Here is a 16,807-nt window from a genome sequence, read left to right on the forward strand (position 1 = left end):
AGTCTTAAACTTGTTTAAGGAATGTGACAACATTAGGGGGTGGATTAGGCTTGGGTTTAGGATTAGATTAGGGATGTTAAAGATGTGCAAGTGGATGGCATTAATGAGGGTGGGTGAGTTAGTGGCTAAGCTTGGTTAGTATGGGTGGATGGGGTGGATTAGGCTAAATGGAAGATTAGAGATAGGTTAGGGGTTTTTGAATTTGAGGATTTCATTTATCAAATAGATTTATTTAATAAATGGGGATTTTTGGAATTAGATAGAAGAATAGGATTTAATTGATAAATAATAGATTATTTGATTTATCAATTAGGACTATAGATGATTAATTAAATTAATCAACTAGGGGATGACAAAGGATTAATTAAATAGAAATTTAATTAATAATGCCCTTTTTAGATAACTAAATAGGATTACTAAAATAGTGTAATAACATTTAGGTGTCTACACCTAGGACTTCAAATGACCCCTTACATCATATTGACTCCCTATTTGTGCCAATTTGCCTATTCTTGGCAATACCTTACATTTTGTCAACTTTGTGAAATTTATTACATTTAATGGCTTTAATAGCCATGATTCATCATCAAATAACTCAATAGGTCTCCATTAGGCATTGATTGCCCTTGTACCTTCATTATCTCCTACATAGCTCCTGGTGTACCCTGTAGGTTCATTTTTTCTTGGGTGCCCCTACACCATACATGGATTCAAATTAAGGATCGGTAAAATATGGATAGGAAATTGACAAGTATTAACCGTGATACCTCCTTTATTTTTTAGTAATATCAAAAGTGAGGTTCACCACTAAGTATGTTGGTTAAGTGGTGGTGGTGATCGTGTAGGGGCCAACAAGGTTCAAACAGCCACTAGGCCATCATCATTGTAGGATTGTGCCAATTTGCTCTCAAGGTTGAGCCTTAACTTTGTTAATTGTGGATGAGGGCCCCCATTTGTGGTCTCACCAATCCATAGCTCCAAGTTAAAAGCATTTTGCTTGGGGCTGGAGTGTGTGTTGTGTTGTGTTAGCATCACTAATATGATCAAATCCTAATTCCCTTTGCATAAAAAAGCCTCTTCCAAGCAACGGCATATTCAGATAACATAGTCCCAAGACAGTGCTGATCAAGGGTTTCCCTAGTTAATTATGATAATCGTATCATTGGTGATAACACAGTCCCAAGATAGTGTTGAGATCCAAGGATGCAATAAAAAAGCTACAAGTTTATAACTTCATGATAGTTCAAAGCATGAAGCCTTAGATGCATAGGACAACAGTCTAAACATAAGAGAAAATAGAGAAATATTTAGTATTGTATTGAGCTTCACTTTGTTTCGAGAATAGTTTAATATTCTCTACTAAATAGGGCCAACCATGTAAAGGTGGAAGCTCATTTGGCCCCACCCCCCTCCCCCATTAACATCTAACATTCATTCTTTCTTTCAACCATTAATAAAATGTAACATTCAATCAATATCACATGATAACATTCATTAACACATTAGATTCGTAAACATGCAACATTCATCAATATTTTGCATTAACACATAATTCATGAACATTCATTAGCACATAATTAAATTCATTGAGACATAAAATTCAGTCATTATCAATTAAGGTATGTAGTGACAATCATTTCTTTTTTATCTTTCTATTTCTTTTTTCTATGTAAGCTCTAAGAGGAGCATCAGTGTCATCATCAATTCCTCCTCATTAGTTGTTCTTTTCTCTGTTCTTAATGATCTCAAATTCCTATGCTATTGCAAAGGGGGGTCCTCTGCAATAACAAATAAAAGAGTTAAACTAAAAATAATTTATTATAATTATTACATGTATTTAATTATTTTAAATAACATAATTGTGGTGCTCTTTACTTGATCTGACCACATCATTTTGTCTAGACTCAATGTCAAAATAATCATGAACATCAACCGCTCGATACTCTACAATTGCTATACAAAATGTTACGTTAATCCAAACACCAATTGTAATTACATAAAAAAAATTTAATAGAAAATGTATACCTCCACCACTGGGATGTACATCATGCGATCCTTCAACATTCATAGATTGTGTAGAAGGATTGTCAGGCTGCATTCCAAAATCCTACACATTGTTATCATTGCTTGCTTAAAATAGATATACTCACTTTATATTGGAACTTAACATCAAATAGACTAATTGGTAAAGTATTCAATTTGAAATAAATTTCATTTGGCTTATTTACCTATGGCTCAGATGCATCATTATTAGAACCTTCCACACTGATTTTAGCTCGTAGCCATTCAGCCACAGCTCTATAGCCTTGTTGGAAGCCAATTCTCTTATCCTCTTCTATGAGGCATCTCTTGACCTCTGAACTCTGCATTTTTGTGTGGTATGGTGAATTTTACTTGCATTTTTTCATCAACCAATGGAGGGTAGTTAAAATATCAAAAGGAAATACAAAAGTTGCAAAAGTTGAGGATCAGAAGCATAGACAAGCTAGTCTATCCTAGCATTTCCCATCACAATATATAAAAAAATTGATACAATTTTTCATTTACTAATACTTACAACTCGTGCTTGAAGTTTTGAAAAACCACTAGAGCCGAGCTTGTGTGTCCCGTGCTTTTCTAGTCTTGCATTTGTTGCCTTTGATGTGTCAGGCAATCTATGAAAAGTTTGAAATATGTTAGATAGTATCAATATAGAGGTTAATTAGTACATAATTACATTCTCAATAGTATCACATACCTTGGTGTACTCTCTACTAGTGTAATTGCATTTTTCTTGTTAGCTTTATACTTTCCATCCAAAATTAGAGCCTGCCACTCAGCCTCAGGAACATAGGGTAGACACTCATACCTAGGGTTATCCTGTAAAATTTTTCTATACTGGTCCCTAATATACTTCAAACATAAACCAGCTTTTTCAAAGAGCTTGTTTCCCTTGAATGCATGAGGTCCAAAGAGTTGGGTCATGCTCTCTATAAGATCATCCTTCAACTTTTTGTCTTGGTTATTCCACCATTTAAGTAAAAAAAAACATGTTAGACTCATAAATGAAGTGAAGCTACCTTTAATATAGTTCAAGAAATGGATGAAAAGGAAAACTATTCTAGCAATGATATGAAATCAAAATAGTGTTTTGGGATTTTAGTTAGGATGTGATGTTCCACCAGGTCTGCACAGTGGACCCGAATATTCGCAAACACTCATCACCAAATTTTTTCCAAAAAACATCATTCCTTACAAAACAATCATGGGATCATTAGTCGATGAAGAGTGATCAAAAAGTAAATTACTATTATATCACTATAGAATAATAATTTTAAAGTACATGGAACTTTGGCTACTTTTAATGGAATGCCTTCATCGTCATTGACGATCAATATTACATCCTTCACTATTCCCGTACTAGGAACATAGGAACATCCAAGAAATGATGTTGTAGCTCCTATTGCAAAAAGTTTCATAAGTCTTTGTCATGAAGTATAAACACATAACACTTAAACACATAAGAAAAGAGAGAAAAAGAGGGATTTGTGTACCAGTAGATGGTGCAACAGTCAATGCATGTAAGGTGCATGTTGTCGACTCAGCAGTCAGAAAGAGATTTGTGGTTGTCCTGGATGGAGGTGGCATCATCATACGATCTAAAGCTAAAGAATAAAATTGTTAGAGCATGCATAAATATAGAATGAGTGGACTAGCATTGACAAGATTGTTAGAGCATTAAAAAAAAGGATTGTTCGATCATGTATTTTCAATGATTATGATAATTCCTATAAATATTCAGTGGAAAATACAAGTGGGGAATGGAACATGTGATCTACATGAACCACCTGCAACACCCTCATCATGGGAATGGGGCTTGAAATCACACAAAAAACTCTGTAAAAAAAATGCATCCATATTTTAATTAATGCCATAAAAGAGCATAACATAAAAACCATTATTGAACTCTTGTTATAATTAAAAATTTCATTAATAATTACTTTTAAGGTTTCAGAGGTGTGCAACAATTCATATGCCCTATCTTTTATTTCTTGAGTAGTAGGCTTAATGGTTGCCAAATATATAACTTCTTTGCCAATTTTCTTTAGCAACTTTTTAATTGAACCAATCGGGTCATCGGTCTCTACTAAATCAATATTAAAAGGGTCCTCCTTAGGGGCAAGCTGCTAAGGGACTACAGGTTCCTTTCCCTCCCTCTGACCACTGGCCCTCTATGACAACAATAGTATTAGTATTATCAAAATTACTCCAAAACAATGAAGAAAACAACATTAAAAAAAAATATTTTGCTTCTATCTAGTTTACCCAATTACAATGAGTTTTATCTGCTCATGTGTAGATGAGCCAGGAACATCGCTAGCATCCCCTCCAGGTGGTTGCTCCATACTATGCCCCTATATCAAAGATGAAGTATAAAAATTTTAGCCAAAAATTTATTGACTAAATGGTATGTTGGAGTCATTGATTAGAAGTTGGTTTAATAGTATGAACCACCCCCATGATAGTAGCCTCATTTGTATCTATGCAGTTCAAATTGTAATCAATAAGAAGCTCTTCCCCTGCACGTATTGATTTTATCACACAGATGAATACATGATTTCCCTTGCACGCCTCAAATATGCAATTGGGTTGCTTTATAGTTGACCCGGGTTGTGTACTATTTATAAAACCCACAATATTCCCTATTGCTTTTTGGCTTTCCATCAATATATATAGCCACACTTTTACTTTGATTATTGTCTTGTTGCTGTATATAATTTACCGAGAGGGCATACCTACACATACTTTTTTTTATATTGAACAATATGCATCCAACTTTTGTAATTGTAACATGGTCCAACATACTCCATCAATTCAAAAACTTTTTTGTAAGACACATTTATGCCATCCATAGAAAATAGGCCCAAACCATGTAATGATGATGGTGTTATGCGATATATCCTCTTGTTAAAAATTAGTGTTTATTGGAGGAAGTTCCTTGGGTACCCAATGTTTCTATAGATGTTGGTACCTAAAGGGCACCTCAATGTTGCCTTCCATCTCGTCATCATAAGAACATGACCCCCCTTGAGAAAGGAAAAATTTCATGCATTTATTGAATTTCCTTCTAGTCCTTTGACCTCTAGTTAATCTCCCTATTCTAGATAAACTGCATGTCTCACTTTCCTCTTCTATTCCTATATTTCCCTCACTCGAGGAAGACACTTCTGACAAATACTTATTCACTGGTACTTGCAAATGGGAGAGATCTTAGAAGACATCAATCTTACTATTGACAAGTATATTAAATAGATTGTCTATAAGGAGTATTGACTTATACATGTCGATCCATGAGACTATGTGGGATGCTCCTGAAAGGGGTTTAGTTTCTTGCAAATGTAATTCAATTATCGTGAGAATAATCACATCATAATCATAATCACATCCATCATAAGCATCACATAAAAATTAAAAACATTAAAAGGTACACAATATAACACTTAAATCAGGCTCACATTATAAGCCTACTAGGGAAGTAGGCGTAGTGAAGGGCTGAGCACTTATATTATGTTTTCCCTATGAATTTTATTCTAGGTACAACTCCCTTTTATAGATATTTAATGAATTATCTTTTTCTAAACTAAACACTTACAAATTCTTTTGACTTGAAAGAAAATAAGGCTCAATACATTCATGCATCAATATGTATTTTAAATAGTTTTATTTAATTAATTTAGATTAATAGTTAATTTAGATTAGTAGTATTCTATTTCTAGCTGAAACTTGTAGCTTTTAAATAGATAATGAATAAACTATGTAACCATATAAGAAAAATATATTTCTATCAAGAAATGAATATTAAATAGATTAAGGATTGATGCCATACCTTTAAATTTCATCATCATCATCCTTGTCATCATCATCATCATCATCATCATCATCCTCATCATCATCGTCATCGTCATCATCATCATCATCCTCGCCATCATCATCGTCATCATCGTCATCATCGTCATCATCATCATCATCAACAACATCAACATCATCTTCATCATCATCATCATTAGCAGCATCTACTTCATCTTCTACTTCTTTGGTATCTTCTTCTTCCATCACATTATACTTTGTTGGCCTTCCTCTCTGTTCATGTCTAACAACAAATGACCAACCCGATTTATGTGGAACCTCAGAGTAAAATACCTGCTCACATTGGCTTGGAAGAACATAGGGCTCATCCCCAACTAGCTCAAATGACCTTGTATTAACCATTGTAAATCCATTATCATGTTCAATAACAATTCTATTAGGATCATTTGGATTAAGTCATAGCCTGTACCATTTGACAATGAAGAGTAGTAATTTGAAGGAACTAAAGTCACACTGAAGTATATCATCCAAAATGTCATACTATTGATTTTTAGACTCTCAAGGATGTAAGTAATTTCTAGATGAAATATTAGTCCCTTGAAAGACTGCAATTATTCCTAAATCACAAGTTTTCTTTGTGTCATCCAACACTTTGATGTGAAATTTTTGACCATTATAGAACATAGCCTTGTGGTGTTTAACCTAAAATAATATGTGAAACATGTCAAAATTATTGTATCATGAGTTGATAAACATATGGGTGATTAATAAACTTGTACGTACCTAGAAATCTCTTAAACCACGTGCTAAATCTATTTCCCTTTGCATAACATTGGAATCTCCATTACAATGAGCTTCTTTAACCAATGAAGATACACCTTCCCATGTTAATGTCTGAATAGAATGTTGACATCATTCAATCCATACCGTCATCCAATCAAGATTTTTTGCAATATACAAATGTACAAAAAAAATAGACAACTTACAACCGATTTATTTTGAAGATTAAGAAATAATTTATTACAATAACATCTCATAATTTATTACCTCTCACTTTCCTCAATGTACCTTTCCCCATCAAGTACTCCCCTTCAAATTTTTTAAAAGGCTCGAGATCCCAAATGTGATCTACACAAATATTTGATGCAAACTTAGGAAGATATTCAGTAATGTACACCATAGTCTAGTATACCATATATCCCTCTACCATAGAACCCTCAAGATGTGATCTTTGTCAAACCAAAGCCTTTAAAGATTTCAAGTGCATCTCAACCATCCACATTGACCTAGTGTGTACAAGTCCAGACAATTCAATCTCCTCAACTAGGTGTATGACGTAGTGTTCCTATGCATTGAAAAAAGTTGGAGGTAGACACTTTTGCATTTCACATAGTAAATGAGAAATTCTTCTCTTCCAATATTTTATATCTTCTTTATGGATTTCTTTAGATGGCAACCACCTACATTAAGAGATTCAAGTCACAAAAAATATATAGATATGAGACTTTACAAAATAATATACAATAGATTACATAGAAAGAAAAAAAAATCACGAATATAATAAATATATACAACAAATTGAACAGATATTACTGCTTACCTCATATATTTTCCAAGATCGTATATCACTTGTTTGATGTTATTGTTGAAGGGCTCTGGGAGAGATAGAGGAAGCACGTACTAGAGTAATTATAAACCAATCATTTTATTGGTTTCTAACATAACATAATGAACAGTACACATAGTTTATGAATATATTGTAAATACAAAAGAACATAACTTACCTTGATGAAAGTATGCCAATCATAGATTTTGAGCCTTGGCCCAAATTCACTTTTTTTTAAATATGAGATTGTTTATGTTCATAGAAAATCTTGTGGGAAATCAAATTTTTTGTATGACTTCTTTTATGGCATCACTTTGCTACTCCGTTAATAACCAAGGAAGGGCACTTATATTAATCTGATCTTTGTTGCTATTTGAGTGAATGAAATTCTTCAATGCATGATTGGATTCATGAATGTCATTACAAATTTTGACAATTTTTTCTTTGTCATGCCTTCCATCCAATATTTTCCACAATGTCTCTGTTATATTCTTTCCAATATGCATAGAATCAAACAAATACACAATTTGTAAGTGCTCATAGTAGGTGAACCTGGTAAATTGTTTGGGATATTTTTTTAGTCCCTTTGGAAGGTTGTCAGTACTGCCTTGATGACCTTCACGATCATCAATTACACAATTAGTAAACAAAAATCACAATAGAAATATATAAATTAAAAACATAAACCATTAGGTGGAACAATATTACCTCAATGATTAATTCAATTATATTCTAACTTTCATAGGCAAGGTGTCATTCTTTGTGGCTTTGATGTAGTCTCTTCTTTCCCATTGAAATTTTTTTTTTCTGTACTTTGATACTTATGATTCTTGTAGAGGAAGTGTCTACACTCATCACACCTACTTTCCTAAACTTTTTGAATGATGTGATTTCATCTTTGGACCACAAACTGGACATGCAAATTTTCCCTTTGTTTAAAGACATACAAGATAATGATATAATTGGATTATTAAATATGTTGATTTTTATCATTAGAATTATCATGTGCAACTTGAATTCACTATAAAATACCACAAAAATGTGTTAGCCCTGGGGCATCATGTATTGTCCATGGAAGTATTGCATGGAATTGAAATTGTCTTTGTCCTATTGGTCTAGACACGTCATACATAGTGACACCATTCCATAACTCCACCAACTTGTTGATAAGAGGTTCAATATATACATATATCTTTAACATGATATTTACTTACTTGAATGAATAGCAACATTACATAATTATTGTGACCATTTTACTACTAGATTTGTAAGTACATGTAAACTAATAACTATCAAATGATAAGATACCTAGAAAAATCATTGCCAACATAATGTTCTCCCTCTTTATTGACATTTATGGAGGAACGTTATTGTTAATAACAAAAAGTGGCCACACCGAGTAAACAGATCTCATCTCTCCAAATGGATTGACACTGTCTGCTGCCAATGAAAGCCTGAGATTACAAGGTTCTCCTTTGAAGTGTTGCCACTTTTTCTCTATGTGCATAAATGTCAAACCATCCATAGGGATTTGAATAATGTCATCTCAACTTCTATTGCATGCATGACAATCCATAAATTGAGCCAAACTACTACACCTGAATAATTGTTGCATCCGTGGAATAATGGGGATGTAACGAAGAACCTTTTGAGGCACCTTTTTTGTTCGTCGATCTGTTCGATATCTACTCATATGACATACAGGGCATTGTGTTGCAAATTCATGTTTTTTATAATATATATTATGATCATTGGGACAAGCATGTATTGCTTGATACTCCATTCCAGTATCTTTCATAACAGTTGATAATTCTCCATATGAGTGAGGTAGAATATTTGATGATGGTAACAGAAACTCGCCTATCAATCTACAGCAAAAAATATAAGTTGTTAATGTAAAAAATATTAGTGGTACATTATTCACCCTTTGTTAACTATAAAGACATATATGACATACCTTAACATACGTGACATTGTTATGTTGGATAAACCATTCATAACCTTCAAGTTTAACAACAACAATATAGCAAAGAGAAGAGTTGTTTGGGAGTCTTTGCATAAGGGCTCGTATGCTTTCTCAAGTAGAGGTACATCAAGGCTATCATCATCATGATGATCAGATATGCTTGGACTAAATGTGTCATGGATCAATGTATTTATACCATCATCTTCAGTTATGTTTTTTGGTGCATGATCATCATATTCCATGGGATATTTGCACCTCCATGTTCCTCCACTTCAGATTGTTGTGGTTCATATCATGTACATCCCTGGGGAGATCAACCTATATAAAATTGATTAACATAAATAAATCATGATCATCAACTCATCATCAAGTGATTTAATATGTATATAAATTGTTAAAATGATATAATGAATGACTTACTAGTGGATGATAGTGATGCACCCCTTCAATGTGACCATTCTCCCTACAATGTCTCTTAACTATTTTGATTAGTAGTCTTCTATGGTTTAAGCCCTTAAAAATTTTGGAAGGACAATAACATTTTCCATCACCTTTTCTTTTCAAGTTAGACCATAATCTAGTGATTGTCTCCCTATTTTGTTCTTCACTTATATTATCTAACATGATCATTCTTTGTAGGAAGCAAAAATTGGGCTATAAAAACTTCGGTCTACAATTTTCACAAACTAAGCAAAACTGTTGAAAGTACACAAACCTTCTTAGACCTAGCTAAATACTTTCTTTGACTTTATTCCTAAGACATTTAACCCAATCACCTTTTATAACATTCAATCAATTCCTATATGCAAATTTGTGGATAAGATTATTTATAAAACTTTGACCAACCGCCTGAAGGTCTTATTTCAAGAGACCTTACAACATTAATCCACTAAAAGAAATTTCAAAACATATAAGCTAAAAGTCTAGTTAAAATATATATTAGATTTAAAAATATAAATTTTCCATACCCAAGCACATGGCTATAACACATGCAATGGCCTTCTTGCTTAGCTATAGAAGCTCTCCAGCAATCAAATTATACAAACTACAAGACCTAATAGAAATTTCAAAATATATAAGCTACAAGTCTAGTTAAAATATACATTAGATTAAAAAATATACAATTTTCATACTCGAGCAGGTGGCTATAACTCATGCAATGTCCTTCTTGCTTAACTATAGAAGCTCTCTAGCAATCAAATTATACAAGCTACAAGGCCTAACAACAATTTCAAAACATATAAGCTACAAGGTAAGACATATTACATGACATGTCAAAAGGAACAAAATTTATAAGCTTTATCAAGACATATTAAATGACATCATATTTCTAGAGAGATCACAATTATATGAGTCAAACATAGTCATGAAAAAATACATAAATTAATTATTATATGCAATTAAAAGACATAAAGTTAGATAGGGACATCCATAGGGCATATTGAAGAAATGAAATGGTCATATAGATTTCATATGGGATTTTGAAGATGATAGTGTTCTAAGGCAAAGAATCCATTCATATAACCATAATGACATTAAATGTTTAAGCATGGACAATCATCAAATACCAAAATAGAGCAGCAATAAATCATTAGCAATAGTATTTGCTTGAAAGTTTCTAAAGCCTTTTCAAAAAATCCATTTTTTTCTTTTAACTCTTAAATCATTTGCTTTCATTTCTGTGATGATACAATAGCAAGCAATGTTATTTAGAATTAGATTCAGCAAATCTTAGCAGTGTAAATAGCCATCTCCTCTAAACTAGACTCTAGACACAAGGGGGCATTCACATACTCTTCCCCTAAAGGTATCCTAAAGAACAAAAACCACTATTCTTGAGTTTGTGAATTGCACCTCGAGATGAATGAAGCTTAAAAGGAATGAAAATTGTTTTCATACATTTAAATCAGGATGTAATATTTATTCATAAGTATATACCTTGCAAGCACTTATAATTGCTATTATATGTGTTGCAGGAAAAGAAGAACTTTACATTGCTTTAACTTGCCATTGATGAGTATCATCTAAGACTTTTAGCAAAATTTTCCTAGAAAAATTTATCAATTTTGCCTCTCCATAATTATACTTATTAAATAAAATAAATCAACAATTATCATTTCGTACAAGAGAGTTATGTTCATATATTAAGAGACAATTCATTTTTTGTTATGAAAATTTGGGGATTCCAAATGCTCTCAAATCTATTATATTCACTTTTGTTCTAATTTTATTACAGTTAATTTCAATGTAAAATAAGGTTATGCTTTTTCTGAAGAATGATATTGAATGGTCTGTCACAGATATGTGCTTCATCACTTGGTGAGATTTTTGCTAAGGCTCAATTAGATGAGAGAGCCATGATTGAAGAGGCCTCAAATTCTATAGCCACTGATATGCCAACCATTCATCCAAGTGCTATTGAGGAACATGGTGAACTAGAGAAACTAGAGTCTTTAGAAAAACCAAAGGACATGAATGAACCACTTGAGGAAGATGGATGCCAGTTAGGTAAGGTTGATTCTAGTTAAAAAAGACTTCAAAATTTTGAAACTCCCGTGCAACAAGATATAACTGAAGAGGTTGAGATGCACATGGTGGAAAAGCAGCAATCTCCAACCATAGTTCAATCATCAATTGAGATCCTGTCTTGGAGTGATGATATTGTGAAACAACAAGAAGAAGGGTTGCTAATTGTGGAGCTAGTTGCTGGAGATGATGCTAATGCTTTTGCTTCTAAAGAACCCAAGTCTCAAGGGGTACATTCTGGTGTTGATGTTCAGAATGAAAAAAATGTGATAGATAACAATGATATTCAATGTAACAATGATATCAACAGTGCTTTAAGACAATACGCATCTCTTAGATAGTGAGATATCAATAAAAGAAAATGATGCTCAATAGATGTCACTACTATGACAAGCAAGGTCTTTTATATTACAAAGATCTTGAAGATGATAAGAGCAGTTAGGAGCAGCATTATGAAGAGTCATGACAAAAGGAAAGAAACTAAGAAATGAAGACAATATCAAGGGCACTGATGAAAACATCGAAAGAATGCAATAGCTGCTAGAGAAGATACAAAGCAAATGAAATACATTTTTACACAAATTTTTCCAGTATAGGAGTTCTTATAACATTTTTCCATTTTTATTAACTTTCATTATATAAATGAAGATCTATCTAGGTTGCATTGCTTGAAAAACAAATCTTTATGATTCTGGTAAACTTACTATTGGTAGTTGGGTAAGAATGGCACCTTACATCAAATGTAGGATGATTAGGTTGATCTAGACATCCATGGAAAATATTGTGACTCAGAGGGATTTTACATGAATATTAGGTCCTAAATGATATTTACCACTATAGAATTTTCAAAAAAAAGTGATGGTCATGACAACTCAATCAAAAGGATGTTCAATAGAGCATAAGGTCTCATGAATATTATAGTAGTAAGAAAGAGATAATGGAAGGCATGTGTCTTAGAGACAAAGATACAAGTTTTTCTAAGAGCAAAGCATTACATAAAATAAGATAAGAACATTGTTGTTGAAAAGATGAATACTAAAATCTAAAAGGAAAGCCCAAAGAATGAGAATTCTAGTGCAAAATAGTGATCAACAAATTAAAGGATAGCAGCAGTTAAGAATCATGCAATTACGATAGTAAAAAGAAAATTAATGGATAAGAGCCAAGTCATTAAATGGTACTCATTCAAAGACAAACACAAGTGTTGCAAAAGACTAAAAATAGTGAGAAGGAATTGGAGATATCTTGAGCAGAGATCAATTAGAAGTCATCAAAATTAGTCATTGTTATCTAGGAACAATGTTAAAGGATAGTGATAAAGAAATACGACATTAAAGGATAGTGATGAAGAAATGTTGACACACTTTTATATGTATGTTTAGTGAGCATAGATCAAGAACAATGGTAAATGTTGAAAATAACAAAACAGATATGTCATCAAATGGAATCCATAATAGTGACGACGAGACAATGAGATGGACTATTATAGAAACTCATAGATGATAGGACATGACAAGATGTACATTTACCATTTTTTAGAGGAGCATCATCATCAGAGGTTACAAAAGAGCTATCAAAAATGATATGAGTAGATTTAATGACATTAAAATAGCATGATCGCAATTAATTTCAGTGAAGAAGAAGATCAAAACTATGATAAATATTAGAGAGCATGGCTCATATGATGAGTGGCAGAAAGAGAGATAATTTAACCTTTTTGTTAAAGGTATTTAGAGTGTTTTCAAGGCAATTCACTATCCTTGGATACATTCACAGCTTTTATTTGAAGGATATTCACCATATAATGATCATCAATTTACCATCTTGTCTAAGGGGTCCAAGCACTAATGTCAAAGACCATTTTCTATTAATAATGGTACAACAATTTTGGTGAAGATACAATATCTACAATTGTATGAAATGATGCTCTTGGTTACACAAAGTAGACTCAGAAATGTAGTAAGAATATTATGATGGCCATTAGACAACAAAGAGCAGTGAGGTGGCCAAGGGTAGAAACAATGTGTGTGCCATATAAAAGCAGCAATAATATATGTATAAGAGAAAAAATAGTGATCAAACAATGTAAGGAAATAGTGAGCAGATATGCATCTAAATAATGCTACTGCAATGCAAAAAATAGTGACATCAGAGAGAAAGATAGTGGCGAATATACATGCAAATCAGTGATTGATGTTATGAATAAATTATAAAAAATGAATGTGAATAATAGTGACAAGGAAATAGTGAGTAAATAGGAATATCGATATCAGAGGATAGGAAGATCAGAAATAGTAGTCAGAGATTAGTAATATAGAAAAATTGGGTACATTATCCAGTTTTTGAAGTTCTTGATTGGAGGGGTTTAGATAATTGGCCTATTAAGTTTTATGCTACTCAAGTTGTACTTCCTAAGAATCCTCCTTTTAAGTTCCAACCAATGTGGCTTCATTTCATAGCTTTGTGGTTCTAAGATGGAGGCCTACCATATGAGCATATGATAGAAGTAAGAAATTGCAATATGTTTGAATGGCATATCAAGAAATGGTCATGTATTAGTAATATTTATACTAGGAAGAGGTAGGCACAAGATCCTGTGTTGTCACTTACAAAATTTCAAGATCTTTTCTGTTCATAGGATTTGAGTAGAGAGGAGTCTCAAGTTTTTTGAGAACTTAAGTAAGTAATGAGAACTATTTTTAGGAAGTAGAAGGTAAGGGTTGATTGGCTTTAGGAAGGAGATACGAATATAGTCTTTTTCTATAATTATGTGCAAACTTATAGTTAAAATAGGATTTATATATCTATTTTGGTTAATTTAGATGGAATTTATCTGATCTTTTCATATGCTTTGTCTTGAAAAAATCTATGTGGTACTATTTAGAAGATTCATCCCTACTAAGGATGAGGAGAATGATGCAGAGATGGGTAAGAGCTCTTTATCAACTATTAGGTAGTCTTGCCAAAAGATCAAATTGCAATCCAAACTAACAAGGACTCAACTTCACAAGGGTTCTACTATGGTTTCCAAGGTCCTCAAACACCTAACCCAACCCAAAAAGTTCATTCACCAAGTTAATGGTTATAAAGATTAATTTGAGCTTGTAAACATTGTTTCAGGTTTACAATTTTTTGTTCTCTAAATAAATAAACCTTCTATGATCAGGAAGTTGGACCAAGAAAACATCAAATGCTTGGAGTGTATTTGCAGTGTTCATGTTTAATACTACTGGCTACATTAGTGCTCTTGAGTTCTATTTACATCTTTGCAACTCCAATCCTAAAGCTACTATGGAAGGAGGAGAATGTAGCAAATCTATTAGGAGAATATGCACTTTGGATGCTACCAAAACTGTCTGCCTATGCATTAGGTTTCCCACTGCAAAAGTTTCTTCAAGCATAGAGAAAAGTCATGGTAATGGCTTGGATTGCCTTAGCGGTGTTGATGTTTCATGCATTTCTGAGCTGGTTATTAATCTTCCAAGTGGGTTTAGGGTTAGCTAGAGTAGCTATTACATCAAACATATCATGGTATATTATCGATATTAGTTAGCTTTTGTATATAGTTTACTTTTTCCAAGAGGCTTGGAAACGGTTCTCCTGGCTTGCTTTGCATGATCTATGGGCTTTTCTTTTAATTTCAGTGGCTTTGAGTGTCACACTATGGTTAGTAGCACAATCACTCTTTCTATTTGGTGTTCTAAACTTAATTTCTATTATAAACCCTAATTAGGATATGCAATGATGGTTAATTTTAAAAATGCAACAATTCAAGTTTGATGCGCTATCTATTTAGCAATAAAACTAATTTATCATTTAGGAATAAAACTTCCACCCACACAAATTGTTAAGTTGTGGACATTTCTCACCTGTAGAGCCTGATAATATACCCTTCTCCAAATGAATATAATGCAAAACATCGATGCATGTACCCTTCTCCAAATGCATATAATGTACGAGATGGCCTCTAGTTTTGTAGGTAAGTTTGAGGGTTTTTGAATGCAGAAGAAGTTGGAATGAAATGTCTCACAATGCACCTCAAAGTTTAGTTTTTCAATGTTTGAAATGGCATATAACGCGACTTGATATGCCGTAGAAGAAAACCTGTTGAATGACCAACATGGGATTTTAAAAAAAATTATAGCCCAAAAACATCGCAATTACGACACCTACATTGCCTGATGTCACAATTATGATGTCGTCGGGCTATAATTGAAAAAAAAAAAAGCCAAAAAAATATAGCATTTGCCCACTGTCGCAAATTGGCGTCGCAAATTGACCCCTCATGTATTAGTGTCATAGTAAATGTAATTAAAAGCAAGAATATAAAAGGTTTAACAAAAATTGATGAATTCATCCTTGCATAATTTTAAAACTTAGGGTAAAATGTCCCATCTAAAGTCATTTTGAAAAATTTTCAAATTTTTTTCAAAAGCTAGGGTAAAACAAGATAAAGCACTAGGGTTTTTAATGAATTTTACCTAGGGTCTTAACCTAAATTCAAAATATCAACACACATAATCAAGGTTTTTCACTACTAAATGCACAAAATAGGAATGGTGAAAAACTAGGCCAACATGATGATTCTCCTTTCTCAATGCAAGAATATCCAAACCCACTAGGAAAACTTGATTAGTTCATTAGTTCTTCAAAATACTTGATTACTTCCTTTGGTTTTTTGAATATCTCCATGGATTCCTTCTCATTTCTTAATTCATTTTATAATTTCCACATCCTTCTGATTCAATTGTTGATTTGCAAGCATGAGTTGATTCATCATGTCTAGTTGAGTATTTTTGAGTTTTTATAAATTTGATATCCTTTCATCAAGTCTAGTAACCATTACTATTTTTTCTTCTTCA

Source organism: Cupressus sempervirens, chromosome 5, assembly GCF_028749045.1.
Source record: "Cupressus sempervirens isolate cs-2001-9-10 chromosome 5, ASM2874904v1, whole genome shotgun sequence".
In the NCBI taxonomy this organism is placed as follows: Eukaryota; Viridiplantae; Streptophyta; class Pinopsida; order Cupressales; family Cupressaceae; genus Cupressus; species Cupressus sempervirens.